We start from the raw sequence: 6,017 nt of genomic DNA on the forward strand, positions 1-6,017 counted from the left end.
GCCCAGGCTGGCCAAAGGGATGTTCCCTGCCGTAGAACGTCATGCTCAGCATATAAAGTGGGGAAGCTGCTGGGAGGCAGGATCGCTGCTCGGAAACAGACTGGGAATCAGGTTGTTTTTATACACGTGGTGAGCAATTGCATTTGTGCATCACTTGTTTTATTTATATATATATATATTTTTTTTTTTAAATAGTTTTGTTATTGTCATCTTCATCTTCCTTTGTTACCCTATTAATCTGTCTTTATCTCAACCCATGAGTTTTTTTCCATTCTCCTCCCAATCCCACTGCGGGGGGGAAGGGTGAGCGAGTGTGGTGCTTGGTTACCAGCTGGGGTTAATCCATGGCAATGGTATTGGCCTGGCTTTCCTATAATTGAAAGAAGAGTTTAGAGCACTTGCTGAGGATGTGAGGAACTCAGATGCACCTTCTTGTACATCTGATGGTTTTAGTTACCTTGCTCAATTTGCAGGGATGTGGATTCATCACACCCCAAATCAATGCTGTGACTTAATTAAAAAATATCATGCCTTCCTGTATTTTTACCTATTTTATCCAATGCAGATTTAATGTAAGATAAAATGCAGAATGGAATATATGAAACAGAGCAACCCACTCACAATCACGGAATCACAGAATCACAGAAGGGTAGGGGTTGGAAGGGACCTCTGGAGATCATCTAGTCCAACCTCCTGCTAAAGCAGGATCACCCAGAGCAGGTTGCACAGGGTTGTGTCCAGGTGGATTTTGAATATCTACAGAGAAGGAGACTCCACAGCCTCTCTGGGCAGCCTGTTCCAGCACTCGGTCACCCTCAGAGTGAAGAAGTTTTTCCTCATATTCAGGTGGGACTTCCTGCGTTCCAGTTTGTGCCCATTGCCCCTTGTCCTGTTGCTGGGGACCACTGAAAAGAGTTTGGCCCCATCATCTTGACACCTGCCCTTTAGATATTTATAAGCGTTGATAAGATCCCATCTCAGTGTTCTCTTCTCCAGGCTAAACAGCCCCAGCTCTCTCAGCCTTTCCTCATACGAGAGATGCTCCAGTCCCCTCATCATCTTTGTAGCCCTCCGCTGGGCTCTCTCCAGTAGTTCCCTGTCCTTCTTGAACTGGGGAGCCCAGAACTGGACACAGGACTCCAGATGTGGCCTCACCAGGACAGAGTAGAGGGGGAGGAGTAGCCTGGAGAAGAGAAGGCTCAGGAGGATATTTTAAATGTATATAAATACCTGAAGGGAGGGTATAAAGAGGACAGAGCCAGGCTCTATTCAGCAGTGCCCAGTGACAGGACCAGAGGCAGTGCGCACAACCTGAAACAGAGGAGGTTCCCTCTGAACATCAGGAAACATATTTTTACTGTGAGGGTGACCCAGCACTGGCATGGGTTGCCCAGGGACGTTGTGGAGTCTCCAGCCTTAGAGATATTCAAAAGTCATCTGGACATGGTCCTGGGCAACCAGCTCTAGGTGGTCCTGCTTGAGCAGGGGAGTTGGACCAGGTGACCTCCAGAGGTTCTTTCCAAGCTCAATCATTCTGTGATTTGTGGCCTGATTTACTGTAGTGTTAAGATTAAAGTGGTCATATCTCAAACTAGTTATTCCAGGCCCCCTTTTAGTCAGTGGAGAAAAAAAAAAAAAAAAAAAGTAATTGCACTTTTAGGGCATGATTCATTGCACATTGAAGTAGTCATCCAAAAATAGGTCAGCTGGACTGTGCCGTACAAGTGCCGATATGACTGTAAAGGAAACCTGAAGTGACCAGCTTAATTGGAGACAGCTACCCTGCAGCTGTCTAGTATTAGGTAAGATGAATCCCAGCCAAAGATTTAATGGACAAGGTGTACTATATGTATGAGTCTGTATGTCTGCCCAGCACGCTGCTGACAATTGATCGTATAGGTGCAATGGATAATACTGCCCAGCGGGGAGGGTGGACAGGATGAGGATCTGAATCAGTGAGGGAGATGCTCCATCGCTGTTCAGAATGTTTTTCTTCAACAGTAAATGGGCATTGAGGTCTCAGAAGGACTCATCTCTGAGGCAGCTGCTGAAATTGTTTCTTGGTGTATAGTGAGACATGCAGCCAGTTCTAAAAGGCTGTTTTTAGATCATGGACATATCTGCCAGCACAGATAAGGAGCCGCCTGCCAATTCCAAACATACACACACGACATTTACTCAATCACACACAAACATAAACAAGCAAATAAACAACCTCCCCCTCCCATCGACTAATCAAGCTTTTTCTCCTTCAGATGGAAAAGGAAGAAAGAAAAAGCCTGTTATTGTTTTGGTTTGTTTTTTTCTTATTTTCTATTTTTAAATACAAGGGGGGGCTCAGATACTATATTGAAGCTGGAGCTATTTAGATACATAAATAAAATATGCAGATTTAGAGTTAGTTTAGCCCTATTTATCTGGAAAATAAACAGAAATAAAATCATAAAACTTTTGCCAGCTTTGTTAAATGAGATTGGAATTCATCCATTATGTGGGGGCCTTCAATCTTCACCCTATGAATCAACAAAATCAATGAATGTTGGGCTTAATTGGCAAAACTGATTGGATGTTAAAACTGATTTAATTACATCATTGTCATTATAGTAAGGATAAATTTGGCCAAGTCACTTTGATTTTAAAATGCCAGGTTTTCTGTAGAAATTTTGGAAGGAACTGGGGAATGACCTTGTTGAAGATTCAGAATAATGACTGGTTTGGCTTGATAAGCCTGGTCCTATTTCACTGCCTTGAAACTTTCTCTCTTCTATTGAGGAACCATCAGAATTGAACTGAATTGAAGAAAAACTGTCCTGAGACTTTCCGTGAGTGTGTATTCAAGTAGTGGATAACATGAATTTTTAAGCTGACATAACAAGTCTTAACACGGCCTCTGATTCATTCCTGACATAGCCAGGCATAATACTGGAGATGTCAGAGTATTTGGAAGATAGGACTGCCAGAGAATGTGCCATAAATATAAAAGAGAATAATTAAATTAGATCCTTTCAGGATGAACATGCTAAACTGAGACCAGAGTGCATGTACAGTATAGTAAAAATAAATACTTGTACTGCACAGGCAGTGATTCAGCTGTCATGTGAATTCAGTGAAACTTTTCATACAAACTTATTTCAGTGAAGCTACTTATGAGAGTGTTACTCTCATGCAGAAATGGGTTCATGGGGTCACTGACATATTTCTGACCCAATACCAGCTAAGTGCAATAAGACTGAAATCAGCCATTTTATTTCCTTTATTATTTGTAGTTCAGTGGCTGAGACCGGAGTTCTCTTTTACTTCTGATAAACGTTGAAAAAGTCATTTCATGATTGTTTGCCACAGTTTCCTTAATTACAGGTGTGAATAGCAGTGCATGACCATCTTTGAAAAGAGCTTTGAGAACAGTAGAGTAAAACATGAGAGTGAAAAGTGTTTGTATTATTTTCACTGTCAGAATTCACCAACTTCGGGCTTGTCCCCTTTTGCAGTACTCATACAAGCTCTGTCCAACTGGTATTTTGGAGGTCATAAACACATATCCTGTAACGCTGAAAAATAACATTGTTTAAGATGGGCCAGATGGCATTGTGTTAAACAGCACATCAGAATTAATTCGATTTTATCTCTTTTTTTTATTTTAATGGCTATCATGAAGAACTTTGTATCATTGAGTTTGTTTATGTCGTGACTATCTACATCTCTGGATTTCACTGAATAAAATTTCTTAAGCTTTGGGCCAATGCTTTGTAAGGCCACCCATACAACAGCGAAATGGTTGGGGACTCCAGCCCACTGAGCGGGATTCAGTTCCAGATTAAGACCTTTGCATTCAGATGTCTCCGTGTGAAATAGGGATCCTGTGGTGCCGTTGTTAAGAGTCGGTGGAGGTCTGGTTAAAACACTCAATAGTGCCTCCAGAATGAACTGACCATCTAATGGAGACTGATTTCAGTCATCTAAACAGAGGTATCTAGCATCACTTTTAGGTGGTGTGAACCTGGCTTGCAGTTGTTGTTCAGGAAAAGTATGGGTGTCCTCTAAGCCCCTTGTCAAATGTAGATGCCTTAGATGTCCTGGAGCATCCAGTGGTGGGAGATGACAGTAAGACAGCTGTATCCCTCTGTCCAGGCTTGATTCAGTCACTATCACATAGGCTCCTAGTGCCATTTGAGGTGAAAGAGGGTACCTAAGACCCCTGCATGGGTCTGGCAGATATGGTTAAAACTGGGAGAGAAATATGCCCTTCTGGAGTGGCAGCTGAGAGCCAGCAGGATACTGTGGAACCTAGCTAGAGCTAGGTGTCTGCCTGAGTGATTGGACTGAGCTCTTTGAGTGTCATCTAGGTTGTGCTGAACCGCTCTGTAGGCTCCACTGACTGTATTGACTAGATTGCTGTTGATTATAATGGAAAGACATCTAGCTTGTGAAATTCTCTAAATTTGGGGGTGTTAGTCCTGAACTGAATCTTAATCTTTTTTTTTTTTTTTTTTTTTTTTACTATTTTGGACACCATGGCATGGCATAGAATAGAATGGAATAGAATAAAATAGAATAGAATATTTCAGTTGGTAGGGACCTACAATGATCATCTAATCCACCTGCCTGACCAGTTCAGGGCTGACCAAATGTTAAAGCATTATTCTAACCTGCCAGTAATCCTTTTCTAAAATATGATGTGTTTTCTTTTATAGCACATTCTATGTGTTCTTCTTGTTCCTGAAGATTTTGTTTCTTTTAAAGAACAATAAGACATCAGTTTCCAAAGCAATGTTTCCAAATATCACTTTCTACTATAGCAAAGTGAACTGCATCAGTGCCTGTCAAAGATACAAATATGGCAAAGAGTCAGTTTGACTGAAAATTCATTCCCTCTTCAGCATACACTGAAGCTATGTGGTGCAAAAAGGCCACAAAATATCAGATGCGCTTATGTATGAAGTTAGTATAGTATCACGTTTGAGTAAGATATGACTCATAACAAATGCAAATGTGGCATTAGGCAGATAATGTAGTGTTAGAACAACACTCAGGACACATCTCTGGTTCATCTGTCTGGAAATGAGGAGAGGTGGTTGATACAGTCTTTTCCTGGCTCTCCTTCAGCACGCTGCTGCACTGTCCAAGCAGATACTGAGAAACTGGAAGTGGGATCTCTCTGGAGACCTAAGTCTGTTGCAATAAAATTTTGTGACAAATGTTTTCTGGAGTAAACTGACTTCATCCTTCTCTTGATCCTGGCACTTCCCAGCTGGGGATGTCAGTGGAAAGTTTTCTACTCTGGTGATAGATAATGCCAATGAAATGTTATTGGGTGAAGACTGCGGGATCTGGTGCATAGTATAAACTCAGCAAATCTCTACAGGAGCATGCCCTGTAATCCACTAGGGATGTTTGGGAAGGCCTGCTTGGCATGAAAAGATGTTGTGGAAAAGCCTTTTTCTTGTGTAGTGAGTCCTTGGAGTTTAAATGTGTTACCTCTTCCCCTTCCAAAATGGCCAAAGCACATGTATGGGAAAGTGTTGTCTTTTTTAAAAATATTGAAGTTTCTTTATCAGGTACTGGGAGGAATTTTTAGTTGCCTGCATTTGTGATATATGCAAAGAAGATGCATCTGAATAAATAAAGCAGTTAAATGCTTAGTTTAGTGTCATTAAAACTATTAATTTAGGGGTAAGATGTAGATTTTTAAAGCTAATAATAAAATTTAGGATTTTTCAAAGGCATCTCTGCAATTTGGCTGCCATGTTTTAAAAGTTCCATAAAAAAAAAATCTCAGCCTTCATTTACTAACATGAATTACAGGAACTTCCAAAGTGTTGTGTGTGTTTCCCTCCTTGCTAGCAGCCAAGGAAACATTCACCACCAAGCCTGAACTTTGGAAGTCCTTGTTGCTACTATGTGCCCTGTAATGCAGTTCATGTGGACGTATAGAGGCATTGCAACTCCATCGCCATCTCCACTGATGTTGATGGACCAGCTGCAATAATATTTCAAGTCAATCCCTGATTAGTTAGTGG

The sequence above is a fragment of the Grus americana genome, chromosome 1 (genome assembly GCF_028858705.1).
Source record: "Grus americana isolate bGruAme1 chromosome 1, bGruAme1.mat, whole genome shotgun sequence".
In the NCBI taxonomy this organism is placed as follows: domain Eukaryota; kingdom Metazoa; phylum Chordata; class Aves; order Gruiformes; family Gruidae; genus Grus; species Grus americana.